Source organism: Pinus tabuliformis, chromosome 1_2 (assembly GCF_031772625.1).
Source record: "Pinus tabuliformis cultivar Carrire ecotype Pingquan chromosome 1_2, CPIR1, whole genome shotgun sequence".
NCBI classification, from domain to species: Eukaryota; Viridiplantae; Streptophyta; class Pinopsida; order Pinales; family Pinaceae; genus Pinus; species Pinus tabuliformis.
Window position 1 is genome coordinate 934,542,786 of NC_142298.1, and position 17,547 is coordinate 934,560,332.

Sequence of the window (17,547 nt, forward strand, 5' to 3'; positions counted from 1 at the left end):
TAGGAGTAGCCACAAGAGAAGGAACTTCGAGAGATGAAGGACGAGCAGCCTCACGTTGGGGCTAAAAGCAATGTTATTTCTTAACTTACAGGTGTCCCCAGATTTCACACACTCAAGGTGAGGGACACTATACAAGGACAGGGAGTAATGGTGTTGATTGATGGTGGGGCTACCCACAATTTTATACATGCCAACCTTGTGTCCAGGAGGGGATTATCCACTAAGGAATTGAGGGAATTTCAGTAATGATACCAAGGAACAATTAGGATGATTCTCAAGTTGAGCTTGAAGATGGGAAAATACACAGTCACAAATGATATCTATGTGGTAAATGTTCCCGACACCAATGTGGTATTGAAAGTTCAATGGATCTAGTCCACAAGGTGCTACACTATTGATTATAGGGAGATGTAGATGGAGTTCATGGCACCAGATGGTAAGAAGGTAATTTTGAGATGCATGCATATATACCCACAAAAAATAGTACCATCAAACAAGATGAAAGAAGATCTAAGGCATGGGGATGTTGTATGGGAAATGGAATGTCAAATTCTAGATAAGGCATCAACAGGTCAACTGCGGCATATCTACAAAAGCATCCAAAAAAATTTGAAGACATTCCCCCAAGTAGACTTCTCAATAGGGGCTTTGAGCATATCATTGAGTTAGAAGAGGGGTTCTAGGCAGTTATTACAACTTTGTATCGACATCCGAAGGCCTACAAGGACAAGATCGAGAGAGCAATCCAGAGGCTACTTGCAATGGGCCACATTCGTCCAAGCTCAAGCCCATTTGCCTCATCAATGGTTTTGGTGAAAAAGAAGGACGAGACCTTTATGGATGTGTATAGACTACAGGACCTTGAACAAGAAGAACATTAAGAACTAGTACCCAATCCCCAGGATCGATGAGTTGACAAATGAGTTGAAGGTACTTCGGATAAGTTAAATATTTTTCCAAGATAGATCTTCACTCCAAGTACCATCAAATTCAGGTTAGGGAGTAGGATATTACAAAGACTACTTTTCGATGCCACTATGGGCACTATGTGTTTTTGGTTATGCCCTTTGGACTAACCAATGCTCCAACCACTTTTCAGTCTTGCATGAATCATGTCTTTAACAAGCAGTTACGTAAGTATGTGTTGGTTTTCTTTGACAACATCTTGGACTATAGCAGGACGGAGCATTTGTAGCATTTGGATAAGGTGTTGAGGATTTTGGAGAAGCAACAGTTCTATTCTAAACTCCAAATGTGAGTTTGGATTGACAGAGATGATTTATTTGGGGCATGTTAACTGAGGAGAAGGGGTGCGAGTGCACCAAGAGAAGAACAAAGCCATTATTTAGTGGCCAACCATCAGGAATGTGATGATCTTGAAAGGATTTTTAGGCCTTTGCACATATTATAAGCAGTTTGTCAAGGGGTTCTCTTAGTTGGCAGCACCTCTTACATATCTCACTAAGGAAGGGGTTTTTGTTTGAACAGACACAAAACAGAGGACCTTTGAGCAGCTCAAAGAGGTAATGAGCACATGTCTTGTGTCCGTAGTGACAGATTTTACACAATCATTTGTTCTTGAGTGCGATTCCCTAGGGGAATACATAGGATCAATTTCCATGCAGAACAATCATCCTATTGCATTTGAGAGCAAAAAGCTATGAGACTATGAGCACCACTATTCCATCTATGATAAGAAGATGTTGTCCGTTATGCATGCATTGTCCGAGTTTAGGCAATACTTGGAAAGGAGCAGGTTCAGGGTGAAGACCAATCATAACAATCTCGGGTTCCTTTTGGATCAAAAGGAGCCCAATGATAGGCAGCAAAAGTGGGTCAACAATATCCAAGCATATGATTTCAAGATAGAGTATGTCAAAAGCAAGAACAATGTAAGTTGCAAATGCCTTGTCTAGGAGACCAGCAGCGTTTTCCCTCATGGACATCTCGATGGATTGGAGATCCCACCTTCTAGTGGATTACTTAAAGAATAAGGAGGCCTGTGAGATATTGGATAGTTAGTTGCAGGATGACCAATACAAGGTGGTCAATGACATCATCTATTACAAGGGCAAGATTTACTTGGTGCCGAAGTCTCAGTTAAAGGAGAAAATTATGCATGTAATGCATGATTCACCATTGGCAAGAGATCCAGGCTTCATCGATACTTATAAGGCTATTAGAGAGAGATTCCCATGGAAGGGTCTCAAGGACATTCTGAGACATGTCCTTGAGTGGAACACATGCCAGTAGAACAAGATGAGCACACACATACAATAGGTTCACCTCATCCATTGTCTATTCTAGCGCGGGAGTGGGAGAGCATTTCGATGGACTTCATCACAAGGTTACCATCAATACATCGGAGAGATTGCATCTATGATGTGGTGGACAGGTTGACTAATTTTCCCATTTCTTTGAGATTACTTCTAGGTATTCATCATCTCATGTAGTGGAGTTGCTCTTTTAGGAGATTTTCAAATTGGATGGTCTACCCAAGACCATTGTTAGTTATAGAGATAGCAAATTTATGGGCAGATTTTGCTAGGATCTCTTCAGATTAGTGGGTACAGATCTCACATCCAGCACGAGTTATCAGCCCAAGACCGATGGACAAAAGGAGGTAGTTAACAAATGGCTAGAGGGTTACTTAAGGAATTGTGACGAGGCAACAAAAAGCTTGGGTGAAATGGTTGCACCTTGGAGAAAATTGCTACAATACCACATATCACATGTCGATTGGGATGTGGCCATTCTGGGCTCTATTTGTTTATGATGCCCTTTCATTTGTAGAGTTGGTGTTTGGAGACAGCTAGGCCCTAGGGCTAAGGATTAGAACCAAGAGAGCTAAGGCATCCTCAAGGCTCTCAAGGATAATCTACTTACATCACAAAATCAACAAAAATTGTACGCTGATAAGCACACAATCGAGAGGAGTTTTGAGGTGAGAGCCATGGTATACTTACGTCTGTAGCCTTACAGATAGTCCACCCACAAACACAAGGAGGCCAAGAAGTTGAAGTTGCAATTCTATGGGCCATACAAGGTCATCAAAAGAGTGGGAGAAGTAGGTTATGAGTTGGAGCTTCCAAAAGGGAGCAAGATCCATAATGTCTTCAATGTGTCTTGTTTGAAGAAAGCATTAGGGCAGCAGATCGTATCTTCACCCAAGTTACCTCCGTTAGATGGGGAAGGACAATTAATCTTGATTCTGAAGGAAACACTGGAGGTGAGAGAGATGAAATTAAGAAACAAGGTCATCATGGAATATCTTGTTCAATTGAAAGATATACCTATCGAGGACATAACATGGCAAGGGGAGCAGGAAGTTCAGCACCTAGGTTTACACTTGCTTGAGGACAAGCAATTTTCGGTGGGGAAGACTGTAATGTCCCTGTTGACCACTACGTGTCAACTACCCATTAGCAGTACACCCACTTTTTCGCAAAAGGGGTAGCGCTTGATCAACGTGTTCGTGCCAAGACTGTAATGTCCCTATTGACCACTACGTGTCAACTACCCATTAGCAGTACACCCTCTCTTTCGCAGAAGGGGTAGCGCTTGATCAACGTGTCCGTGCCATTCGACTATCATCATCAGCCTGATCGTGTTATGTTGTAAACCTAGTCTGCATGTGTAAATTGTAAATAATCTTAGCAGATCTAGGTCATGTATGTAAATTGCCTAGGTGGACCTAATTTTCTAGTGATAATCTACGTTCCGGAAGGTTTTTTGTCTCACCGATCCATGATCGTCAGAGTTTTCCTTCAGCCTAACCCCAAAGCCGGAATGAATTTTGTCATTAGAATCTTATGGGAATCCTAGTGAGTTGATCTGCTAGATTATATTTGATCGCAGAACTGGGTGGTCTATGAGGATCTATGTCAAATGGATTTTCCCCCTTGAGATGTAAAATTGTAAAAGTCATGATGTAAAGTGTCTTGAGCGTTAGAAAATGTTTTAATCCCCTCATAAGTCCTAAGTCCTAGGTCCTAAGTAATTTTTCCAAAGGCTAAGTTCGAGGATCCAAAAATAAGAAATAAAAAAATAAAAGATATAAATAATAAAAAATAAAATTTTAAAAATAATAAAATTTTAAAATTTTAAAAATAATAAAATAAAATTTAAAAATAAATAAAAAATTTTGAAAAATAAAATAAAATAATAATAAGTCAAATTGTTGAGTAAATAAATGCAGAATTTTAATTTTTTAATATATTAAAATGCATTTCGACGAATGAGATTAGAAGGGATTTTGATCCTCATCGACGGTTGAGATCATTTTGGCATGGATCACTCAAACTAGCCATTGGAAATTTTTCCTTTAAATAGGGTGTTAGGGGTCATTTGAGATGAGATTGGATCCGAGAGTCTGGTGCTAAAAAAGCTCTCTTGTAGTCATTTTTTGTGAAATAAAGAAAGACTTTGGGGTTGAAAATCTTGCTGGTGTTACTCTTCTGGAAATTGTTGTAAGATATTTTATTTTTCTGCATAATTTTATTTTCAGCCATTGGTAGTAGCTTGATGAAGATTGATCTAGGCACAGGTATCTTGTCTGATCTCTGGGATTTGAATGATAGTTTAGATTCTAAAATATAATGGCGGGTATCTCCATTTGATCTGGATTTCACTATTGTTTTCTCCCTCTATGTTAATGGTTGATTTTAAGCTGTGCAGGAAATCTTAGTTTTGAGTTTACCGGGCGTTAGGGGAAATTCTCGACTAAACCAGCCAACTCCCGGATTGCGTTTTCTGAAAGAGCCCAACCAGTTTTAATCCCGGGCTTATCATTTGAAATTTTTTTTATGAATGCATGAAGGGTTTTCTGAAGTATCTCACATTAAATTTAAATTCTGAAAATATCACTGTGGATTATTGACAAATCTCGCTGTTTAAGAGTTGAAAATCTGTAAATACTGTAATTATTTAGCTGATTTAGGGTTTTCAGTTTTGTTTCTTGCACATATTATCTTTGGGTGTTTTGTTTTTTGCCATTGCAAGTTGCAGGTATAGATTTTAAAATTTTGCGGGGTTTTCAGCAGACAATCTGAAGCAGTTGGTTCAAAATTTTAAAAGCCCTGGTAAATCTTAAGAGGGTTTTCCGATCCATTTATCTGTTGTCTGGGGTTTCATTATTCGCAAGAAGTTCATTCGAAAAAAATTTATGCGCTGCCCTGCGCCTACAACAGACTCCCCATCAAAATCCCGCAGCCATTTAATCAGCTCTTCATTGCAGCCAAACCTGTCACCCTCACCTATGCGTTGCAATCCCTACATCCTTCCGTCTCTCATGCAACCAACTCCACGTTGTGCCTGTGTTTTCTTCAACTCTCACGCTGCTCCTCATCGCATTCCTCTTCCCACCATCGCACCATCTCCACGCTGCACTGTTGCCACACCTTCCCACACCATTTGCGTGATTTTATTGCAGCTCTGCCTTCCAATCCCTCCGCTACCATTACCTCAGCCTGCCCACGCATCTCTTATCCCTGCACACCATCGAAACCACCGGCTGGCCATCGGCTCGCAGCATCCCCAAACTCTGTCGCTCTTTTCCTTGTGCCTGCTAACCTATCCGTGGAGCCTCCCTCCTCCCATACGTAGCTCGATCCGCCGTCGCTGCTTTCCTGCACGCCAACCTGCAGAAGATTTCGATTTTCCCTTTTTTATTATGAGTAGGTGAAGCTTAATGTTAGCATAGTTAGAATGTTTTTTGATTTTTAGATTTGCGTATTTTTTTTATGAGAAGTGTGTTTAATATTTTAAGTGTTAGTTCTTAGATATTTCTTAAGCTTTAGTTTTGACATTTAGAAAGTTTAGTTTTGTTTTATTTTTATTTTATATTTTTTTAAATAAATAAAAATATATATAAAATGTAAAAAATCATAAATGGTTTAGCAAAATTAAAATGTTCTTTCTCATTTTTTTTTTTTTGGGATCCCAGTTTAGATTTTTATTTGATTTATATTTAGGTCTAAGTTTTATTTTTTTTAGGAATTTAGATTTAATTTTCATTTTTGTTATAGTTTAGTTTTATTTTTGAATAAATCAAAAAATCAATAAAAAATAAAAATTTCATAAAAGATAAAAGGTTTTTTTTTTAGACTTTAGTTTATATTAGATTTTATTTCTATTTAGGATTTTAGCTTTGTTTTATATTTAGATTTAAAATTTTATAAAAAAATATATAAAAGATTAAAAAAAATTATTATGAAAGAAGACTAATTTAAAATCGGAAATTCCTTTTAAAGTCTTTTCTTTCTGTTGTGGTATAGCTAAATGCACTTAAATGTTTATTTAAAATTAGCTATGTGAAAGTGGTAATTGGTCAGCATTTAAATTTTATGATCATTTAAAACATTTAATTTTTCTTGAATTTTAATTGTTGGATCATCATTAAAGCAATTGTGAATTTACTGGATATCTTGCATTGCTTGGGTTTGATGATAAATGATTGTTTTACAAGGTTCATATTTTCTGCAACATCTAATAAATAATCATTTAATCATTAACTCCATAAGGCACTGGTTCATTAATTCCTAAAATCAATCAAGTGCTAAATCGGCTTGTTGTGTCTCCCAACCCAACTGGTCCACAGTTGGTCATCTTTCATCCCATAGGGTCTACCCCCCTTAGCCTCGGGAGACGGCTTAAACAGAGAGATCGGGGATCAAAGTGACAGCGCCCAGTCTGAGCGTTGTCGTGACAATCTGTGCGACAACAGTCCCAAATCACTTGAGCATGAAGATACCTTCCTACTAGCCTAATTCATCTCCTTTAGCCTAGAAAAAGGGGAAATTGTTAAGGGGACAAAGAAATTTTGCCTAACTCTACTTTATTTAAATCAAAGGGGAAAAATATTAATAAATAATAAGGGGCAAAAGTCACCTACAGAAATAAGAAAAATCCACTTAGTGACCTTATCAATGAAAAATAATAATAAAGGTGTTTCTAAAAGATCGAAGAAAGTTCTAGCCAATCTATAAAAGGTGGTGTTACCCACCACCAATGGGTGACCCCAATAGGAAATAATTTTTCTCCTAGATTTGTCTTCAGCTGATAACCAGTGGCCCCTGGCAGTCCCCAGATAGCTCGGTGTGCCACCATTCTCCGCCACCTGAGCCAGCTTTTATGTGTTGAGAAATCAATAGGGCTTAAGTTGGAGTGATTTCTCTTTAACTTGATAACTACTTGTGATATACTTTTACCTTTCTCATGATTAGCTTCTTCTTCTCTTATTATTGAGGTGTTCTTATCATCAAACAACTACCATAACATAAAGATCAATAGAACAAATGGACACAAGATGTCGGCTGCTAGCCAATGCCAAAACCTCTCCTAGAGAGGAAAACCCACAAAAACCTCTTCTCTTCTCATAGAATCTTCAAACGAAAAATTCCAAGACCCTTAGAGTTAAGACCTGTTACTGCTCAAACTAGCGGGGGGTCCTAGAGAGGCACTTGCCATTTACTGCAAGCATGCCAAAAAGGAGCTTCTTAAACCAGCAGACACCAGATTTGCAACTTACTACATTTTACTTATGCGGCTAGTGAAGATGAAGGAGGCTTTATCTGCCACAGTTGTCAGTGACATGTGGGACCAGTGGAGCTTATCTACCTCAGATGCAGGTTTGAAGGTGAGGAAGTTGATTTTGAAAGATCATTTTTGGGTTGATGCCAAATTTGGTGTGGAAATTATATAACCAATTTGTGATACAATCCGCTATGCAAACACAGATGGTCTATGTTTAGGTTAGATTTATGAGAACATCGACTCCATGTGTGAGAGGATCCAAACCATCATAGATAAGAAGGATCCTACTTTATGGCCACAACTGAAAGAGTTTATACATGGGCGTTGGAATAAACTGAACACCCCTCTTCATATGGCAGCTTATGCAGTTAATCCAAAATGGTATGATCCCACAACAGGAAGGAGGCCTCCTTCCCAAGATAGAGAGGTGTTCAAAGGATTCTTGAACGATGTCAAGAAAAATTATGGTACTATAGAAGAAGCCTCTGACATGCGATCTCAGTTTGCCCAATTTTCACATGGCAAAGGTGTCCTTGGTTTACATGCATCTTTGACAGATAGACGTAAGAAGAAGGATCCAATTGATTGGTGATGGCTTCATGGTGTTGATGCTCCTGAGTTGCAGCAATTTTCCATATGGTTACTGTTAATTTTAGGTATGTTCTATGCTTAGAGCAATTTATTTCAATTTCCACAGTTAGCTCATTATCTTTTCTAGATTAGCAATCACATCAGCATTAAAGTAAACTACAGATAGAACATAAACATAAATCGCAGAATACAAGACAAGACAAGAGGACACAAGATGTGGCGCTAGCCAGGGACAAACCCCAATGTGGGGAAACCCTTCATCAATTCTTCTTATATGTTCTGCAATAGTTCAGCCGAGAGAGAGAAAGATAGTACGTTTACAACAGAAGTCAACACTTTGACTTATCTAGATAAGAGCATAGATCATCTCTATGAAGATGATACATGAGATCAATTGAAGACATGCTGCTTCAACTGATTCTCCAAGGTAACTCCTTCACCTATCGTTGTGCTGCATTTCGTAATCATGTTGCACCTCACCACGCTGCACCATGTTGCACCCATCATCATTATGTTGCATCTCATCACGCTTCATTAATCATGACTGTACCAATCACTGTATTGAATTATGTGCCATTATTGCACCATGTTGCCATACTGACCTATGTGTTGGTTGCACCTTGCTTGCTTGTTGTCCCTAACTTGCTTTTTGTCCTTAGCATGCTTGCTGTTGCATGCTAGTTGTCCCTTGCATGCTAGTTGTAACATTGCATGCTTGGTGTATTTGCTTCTAAGTACCATACAACTGTCCCAATGTTAGTTAGATGTCCCTTGCATGCTACTCTCCTTCGGTGACAGATGCTCCGACTCTTCCAACAGTTCCCAACAGTTCCGACTATTCCCAACAGTTCCGGCAGTTCTCGGTAGTTCCAGCAATTCCGGTTGTTCCCGGCAGTTCCAGCTTCTACCCTCTGCGTCAGCTTTCCCAGCTATTCTGACAGTTCCCAGCCGTTTTGGCTATTCCCGGCAATTCCAGCTTCTACCCTCTGTGTCAACTTTCCCAACTGTTATGGCAGTTCCCGGCAGTTCCGGCTTCTGCCCTCTGGATTAGAGCAGTGTTATCCCTTAGGATCTCTCCTCCTACTAAAACCCAAAGACAAGTATAGAGGAAGAGATCCCAAGTGTGTTGAAATGACTTGAAGGCCACCTCTATTTATACTAAAAAGTTGAGCACAAGTGGGGTTTATTTGGTTGCTGGCCAACCTTGACGAATTGTCCCATAACATAAATAAATTCATATCTCCATGAAATCTTATCGGAATCGGATGATCTTTAGATCAATCCTACACCTCTCAATGAGAGGGATCCAAGAAAATATCAGCTTCCATTAATAAGATGACCCACATGGAGTTTGGCCCTAGTTGTCAATTTTAGCACTCTCTCTCAACTAGGGAGAACTCCATCCGCTGATCCATATGTCCGACTGTACTATCTCTGCCATCAGTGCCCTGCACTGCTCTGCTCTGCTGAGCTTTTCTCTGCTCTGCTCTGTTGAACCATGAAGAAGAAGAATTGATCGAGAATGTCTCATACCATTCTCTACTGACCCAAAGTCAATTTCATCTGAAGAGAGTGTGTCACATCACTCTTACTGACCCGAAGTCAGTTTTATTGATTCCAGATCAATATCACAAGAGAGTGTCTCAAACCACTCATACCGATCCCAAATCAATATCACAAGAGTGTGTCTCAAACCACTCATACCGATCCCAGATCAATGGAGGTTATCCTAGCATAGGGAGTATGGTAGATACAACGATGCGTCCATTGCTAGTACTACTATGGTCCCTAACCCCATTTCCCTGCTCATTGATCAAAAGAGAGGTACTTCCCACGAGTCCCAGACTACATGGGTAGGATGCCTCGACAGGAGAACTAATCATCCTGTCCACAAGAGAACGAATCATCCTGCCCCACAGTCGCCACAGGAGAACTAATCATCCCGGCCCATAGGAGAACTAATCATCCTGTTTCACAGTTGGCACAGAAGAATTAATCATCCCAGCCCACGGGAGAACTAATCATCTTGTTCAACAGTTGCCATTGGAGAACTAATCATCCCGGCCCACAGGAGAACTAATCATCCTGTTCCACAGTTGCCACAGAAGAACTAATCATCCCGGCCCATAGGAGAACTAATCATCCTGTTCCACAATCACCACGGGGTATCACAGGGGAAGGTTGAACCTGTCATCCTATACATAGCGCACCACCAGGGGAGGGTGAGTCACCCTGTGGTCGTATGTTGCTCCAGTAAGTGCCCCAAGCCCCCTAGAGCTCCCAAAGCTCAATGCATGCAACATGCAGGACCCTTATAAGAAGGTCTCTCAACGACTCCAAGTCGTTCGGGAAAGTCACAGATTTGACCTTTCCCCAGGGTTTTGACAAAATGTCTACGACCTGTACATCAGTCTCAATGCGATGGAGCCTCCTCGCTCATCGACTTACCATATCCCAGATAAGGCAGTATTTGATGTCTATCTACTGGAGCAATCATCAAATACGGGATTCCTCAATAATCGAATCTCCCCTTTGGTTGTCGCAGAGAATCACAGTGGTATTCATCATGTGTACAAACAGCTCACTTAAGAGCTTCCACAACCAGGCAGCTTCACACGAGATCATACTCATAGCTATGTATTCGATCTCGGCGGTGCTTATAGCAACCGACTTCTGCTTCCTGCTCATCCATGACATCGAAGCAGAATCCAAAGAGAACGAGCACTGAGAAGTGCTCTAGTGATCCTCCACACTGCCTGCCTAGGCAGCATTCGAACAATCATGCAGTTTCATATTTTTGGCAGTGTATCTCAATCCATGAGAGATTGTGCCCCGAAGATATCTCAAAAGATTCTTGGCACCAGTCCAGTGAGGCTCAACCAAATATGAGCTCACCATGCTAACTGCAAAACATATATCCGGACAGAAATTCACCAAGAACATCAATGCAAATGAGTTTATGAAACTCAGAGGCATTTCCCAAATCTAGTCCGTCATCACCACCATGTAACTTCTAAAAGTTAAGATCCTCTAGGTAGTCACTGGCTTGCAGTTTACCATTCCACATCTGGAATCCAACTCCCTCTTGCTTCTGCAAGTGAGAGGGCCTGCACCTGTTTGAAATAAGTCGTCCTCAGAAGGTGTTGGTATGAGAGGTCTATCATCCACAACCTTCAAACAATGGTTTGGATCGACTTCACTCTTAGTGAATCTCAACTTCATCTGACAGCTATCAATCCTCTCATACTACGCCCGGTGAGTTTTGCTTCAAGCCATAGAGGGCTTTCTTCCACCTGCATACATGAGATTCCTGATCATGACTCTCAAACCCCTCAGGTTGTTCCAAACCTGTGGACCTACTACATGAGGGGAATGGTCCCCTTGTAAGATTTTCCTTCAGTACATCTCAGACATGTACTTTCATGCTCTTTTTGAATTCAGGCATCCCTGTCACCATCTGACTCACAAACCTCTGGTGCTATGTGTCAATGGACATGGTCCCCAGTGGACTTCCTGCAACTTGATACAACCCTGAACTCAAAAACATCTTTGAAAATTCTATTTTCAAACACGTACCTTTCCATCGATGAGTGCCACCCTGTAACCTTTGACTTCCATTTTTGAAATGGACACCAGGTTCTTGTGATCAGGTACATAAAAGAGATTCTGTAAATGAATCGAGTTACCCTCATTCAATTGAGGGGTAACATTCCCTACACCCTTTCCGGGATAGGTGGCATTGGCTCCAAGTATAATCCCACGATTGTTTCCATCTCTATTGAATTCGAGAGACCACCCTTCTATCCGATGAGGTGCCTTGAAGCACTACAATCAATAAGCCAGATTCCCAAAGAATCTGAAGGAGAGGGCCAATACAAGATAACGCTCCTTTATCTTATCAAAAACAACTTTTGATTCTTCATACCTGGGGTTCCTTGCTTTCTTTGAAAAGTCAGTCGTTTCCTTGATGACCTGCATTACCTGTCATTCCTTTGATCATTGAAGATGTCCCTAGAATGATTGTTATCTTCATCAAGAGATGTGTCTCTGCCATTCGGACACTCCTTCGCATAATGGTCGAACTTATTGCAACCAAGGCGTTTGCCTTTCCTTCCACCCTTAGATCTGGACTTCCTTATGAAGTGATCATTAGGAAGGCTATCAAAAACTTCCGCTGCCCCATTCTGATAATATTCTCTGCTTCAACTTCACCCTCAGTGAATTTGAAGAGGGATGAGGAATCCACTGATCCTTTTGTCCTTTCCCAACTGTCTTCGGTGATTGCTCTTTCACTCTTTCTTGGGCATTCTCTTCACCTCAGTGTTGATACCATGTTAATTTTAGGTATGTTCTATGCTTAGAGCAATTTATTTCAATTTTCACAGTTAGCTCAATATCTTTTCCAGATTACCAATCATATCAGCATTAAAGTAAACTACAGATAGAACATAAACATAAATCGCAGAAGACAAGCCAAGACCAGAGGACATAAGATGTGGCGCTAGCCAGGGACAAACCCCAATGTGGGGAAACCCTTGATCAATTCTTCTTATATGTTCTTCATAGTTCAGCACAGAGAGAGAGAGAGATAGTACGTTTACAACAGAAGTCAACACTTTGACTTATCTAGATAGGAGCATAGATCATCTCTATGAAGATGATACATGAGATCAGTTGAAGACATGCTGCTTCAACTGATTCTCCAAGGTGACTTCTTCACCTATTGTTGTGCTGCATTTCATCATCATGCTGCACCTCACCGCGCTGCACCATGCTGCACCCATCATCACTATGTTGCGTCTCATCACGCTTCATTAATCATGACTGTACCAATCACTGTACTGCATTATGTGCCATTGCTGCACCATGTTGCCATACTAACCTATGTGTTGGTTGCACCTTGCTCGCTTGTTGTTCCTTGCTTGCTTTTTGTCCCTGGCATGCTTGTTGTCCTTAGCATGCGTGTTGTTGCATGCTCATTGTCCCTTGCATGCTAGCTGTAACATTACATGCTTGGTGTATTTGCTGCTAAGTACCATACAATTGTCCCAATGTTAGTTAGACGTCCCTTGCATGCTGCTCTCCTTGGAAGACAGATGCTTCGGTTGTTCAGGCAGTTCTGGCTATTCCCGACTGTTCTGCCAATTCCGGTTGTTCCTAGCAGTGCCGGCTATTCCTAGCAGTTTCGGCTTCTGCCCTCAGCATCAGCTTTCCCGGTTGTTCCAGCAGTTCCCAGCTGTTCCGGTTGTTCCCCGCAATTCCGGAGTCTGCCCTCGGCGTCAGCTTTCCCAGCTGTTCCGACAGTTCCGGAATCTGCCCTCTGATTAGAACATCATTATCCCTTAGGATCTCTCCTCCTACTAAAACCCAAAGACAAGTAGAGAGGAATAGATCCCAAGTGTGTTGAAATGACTTGAAGGCCACCTCTATTTATACTAAAACGTTGAGCACAGGTGGGGTTTATTTGGTTGTTGGCCGACCTTGACGAATTGTCCCATAACACAAATAAATTCATATCTCCATGAATACTTCTCGGAATCGGATGATCTTTAGATCAATCCTACACCTCTCGATGAGAGGGATCCAAGAAAAATATTAGCTTCCATTAATAAGATGACCCAATGGAGTTTGGCCCTAGTTGTCAATTTTAACAGTTACTTGGATAGGTAGCTAGTTTGGAGTTCCTCATCTTATTTAAAATTTTTCAATTAAATTTCTATATTAATTTTTAAATTTTCATTTTAGTTTTTATTTTTAAATTTTTAATTAATTTAATGGGCTTCCCCTAATATTCCAAGTAGCTAGTTCTTCATCTTGCGAGAGGAATTGGAGTACTTATGCCTTTATCCATTCAGTAAAGAGAAATAGGTTGGGCTCAAAGAAGGCAAAGAACTTAGTGTACATTCATAGCACACTTCATCTCATATCTCAAAAGGACCCTGGGTACAAGGAGGGTCCTTTCAAGGGATGGGACCAATACACAAATAATGCTATGTGCGTGGACAAGAAGATACAACCAAATAGCCTTGTTGAGCTACCTCCAGTTGCGGATGAGCAAGAGCCTCAAGATGAGAGTGATTCCTACCTGGATAGCATGCTAGCTGAAGATCTAAGTGATGTTGATGACATGGCTTGAGGAAGTCATTGTTCACTATTAAGCTTAGCTATTTTTATTTTAGTATTTTAAAATTTCCTAGTTCATGTTTGGAGATGCCTTAAGGCAAATTTTGAATGTAGTATGACAATGGACATATATCGCGATTCATGATTCTTATTAATATGTAAACTCCAATTTGCACTTGATATCAAACTAGAAATTTTGAAATTGCAATGCGAATGTTCAATGTTCAATGATGTGCATGTTTAAATGTTTAAAGTTTAAATTTTAAATCATAAACGTTTTAGTTTTGTTGTTTAAAGTTGAAAAATATACAAATTCATATATATTATAATTTATAAAATATAATTATTAATATTATTATATTTATATAAATTATAATATACCCTCGACGAACCCACGCATCCTGTTTCAAAAAATGTCGTCCCCGTCCCCCTCCCCGTCCCCTAACCCACGTTTCCTGGCAACATAGGTTATAAGCATTGCCCTTAGCACCATGAAGCAGAACCTTCCACGTTTCTTGAAACAGAAATCTGACATTCAGCCTCCTTCAGAATTTACTATATGAATTCGAGCCTTGTGCATGAGCAAAATTCTTTAGTGCAGTTATCATGAAGATATGGCTGTAAACCTTGACTGTGGTCTATGCATCTATAACTGAAACAATACACCAGCGAAATATAATCCTTACAGTTTTTGGTCATGTTTAAGAGTAAAATTATGAACTAAAGCTTGCATTTGTGATATACTTTTGGAACTACTGTAGTATAAATTCTTATTCTGAAGTTCATTGAATCGAGTATTCCCTGGCACATTCGCTGATCCAAACAACGTTCAAAGTCAGGAAGTCTGGAAAGTGCCTTTTGTCTTACAGTTAGCAGTATCATTATTGTTTTCAGAAGTTTCTGTTGTATCAGTCGATGAGACAGTAACTAGTGGCAGTTATATGCTGGCAAGTGACACTCAAAGTGCCTTTTGTCTTACAGTTAGCAGTATCATTATTGTTTTCAGAAGTTTCTGTTGTATCAGTAGATGAGACAGTAACTAGTGGCAGTTATATGCTGGCAAGTGACACTCATGATAGTAGGATTTTGATAATATCTGATGACAGAGTAACCTACAGTGATAATAGTAAGTACTTCCTGTGAACCTTGCATGGCATTGACCTTCTTGATGACACTTTGGCTCAGCTAGGTGTGTGGTATGACATATGTGATAGCCTTATGTGACAGTGATACCTACAGTGATAGATACGGAGTGACCTAGTTGTGTCCTCATAATATAAGAATAGTGATCTATACAACAGTAACTTGGAGGCTTGATTATAATGACCTGTGATATGGTTGTGACAATATTTGAGAAATTGATTTTTGATATGGCATGGAAGTGAATGTTGATATGACCCTATTTATATATGACAGTCTCGTTGATCTACATGACAGTGCTTTTAATCTTCTTGACAATATATGATAGCGAACCTTGACGAGTGGCAATGACCTGGTAAACAGTGACTCAGATCTATATGATAATGACAGTGATATGTGTAGGGACATCAATGACCTTGATAACAGAGAACCTTAATATGACAGCAACCCTTGATGTGGCAAGAAACAATGTGTTTCAGTAATCATGATCTTGTATGCATGTGTCGATGTCTATGATGTCTGGACAAGTAGAGCAGTGATGATGACAGTGATGTTGTGACTTGACAGCTATGATGACAGTGATGACTGTGACAGTGATGATGTTATGACTTGACAACTATGACAACAGTGATGACTGTGACAGTGATGTTGTCACAGTCCCTCCTTGTTGATGACAATGATGATGTTCTGAGAGTCCATCCTTGACAGTGATGATGACATATGTTTATGGCAGTGTCTCTTCGACAATGATGTTTGAAAAGTGAGAGTGTTGAGGATGTGTTCAGTTGAAGCATGAGAGTCACTATAGATTGCATACCTATGGTAGCAACAGTGGCAGCAGTGGATAATTGGAGCAGTGGCAACAGTTGACAATTGGAGCAATAGTAGCAGCAGTGGCAGTGAGAGTAGACAGTGGTAGTAGCGGCAGCAGCAGTTGAAGTGGTGGTTTGTAGCTGGGTCATTGTCCCTGTTACGGGACCCCAAACTCTTTCAGGGAGCATTTGCTTCCTTCCAGCTTTACTAGTAAAACCCCTTGAGTAGTCATGTACTTCCTTCCAGTTCAACTGGTAAATTTGTATGTAAACCATACATAACCAAATCTTGTTGAGCAAAATCTCCTGTCCACTGATTCTTGTGATGTGATGTTTCATGTTTGCTTAATTGCTCTGAATGTTTGAAAGGATAAATTAACCAATTGTGCAAAATTAAGGGAAATACTGATTCACCGTTGCCCCCCTTCCTCCCCCCCAAGTATTTCCGACAAGAAGTGTTAAGTGATTAACACTCATATTGAATATAATAGAACAGATTTACTGCTATGAATCTGTTGTAATTAAAAATATTCCAGATCTGATACATGATTGGAAAAAAAGTGCCCTAAAAGATGAAACTTGTTGGCATATATTTGGTAATTTTTCTCTTTGGCTGTTTAGTTTGTTGGCTTGAAGTGAGATAAACTATTGTCCTCTGTTTGTTGCTGTGATTAATATTTTTGATCAACCCTAAGGTTGAAGTTCACAAGGTCTAGATCTGAGAAACCTCATTATGAGGTCAAATTTCTGATTTTGCATTAAAATGCAAAGAACATGACATTTCTACAGAACATGACATTTCCTCCTAGGAAATGAACTTGGCTTTGGTACTAATTTGACCTCATTTCAACTAAGGTAAAATTGTGTATTGAATTCCAATAAACATATTAGAGTAAACTGAACACTAGATGAAAGTTAAGTTAGGAAATTATATACAATAACATCCCTATAATTACCCAACGCCCACAAAAAAATACACTTTCTTGTTTCTTAGACAGTTTTATGTAAAATTTATAAGCAGATTCAAATTAATGATAAAGAGCCACGATACATAATAATGAAGTAAACAAAATATCAAATTAGGTAACCTTAAAATGGAGAGAAGAAAACTGGAAAGCCATGAAAGTTGACATAAGAGCTAAATGGAGGAGCTTATTGCTCATGAAAAGGGAACTCAATAACTGAAACAAGGATGGCATATACAAAAGTTGCAATCATATTTCAACAGCTACATACGTTCTTGATTAGGCACCCAATCAACCCAATAGACAATAATGAAGTGAATGAAATATCCAAGTGATGAAATCTAAAAGTGGAGAGAAGAAAACTGGAAAGCTATAAAAGTTGA

General features: G+C 39.7%; 1 protein-coding gene across 4 annotated transcripts in view; it reads right to left on the reverse strand.

Annotated features, from left to right (window-relative positions):
• LOC149209011 (uncharacterized) overlaps positions 1-17,547 on the reverse strand; it is a 392,284-nt gene that overhangs the window by 134,130 nt on the left and 240,607 nt on the right. The window lies entirely within an intron of this gene.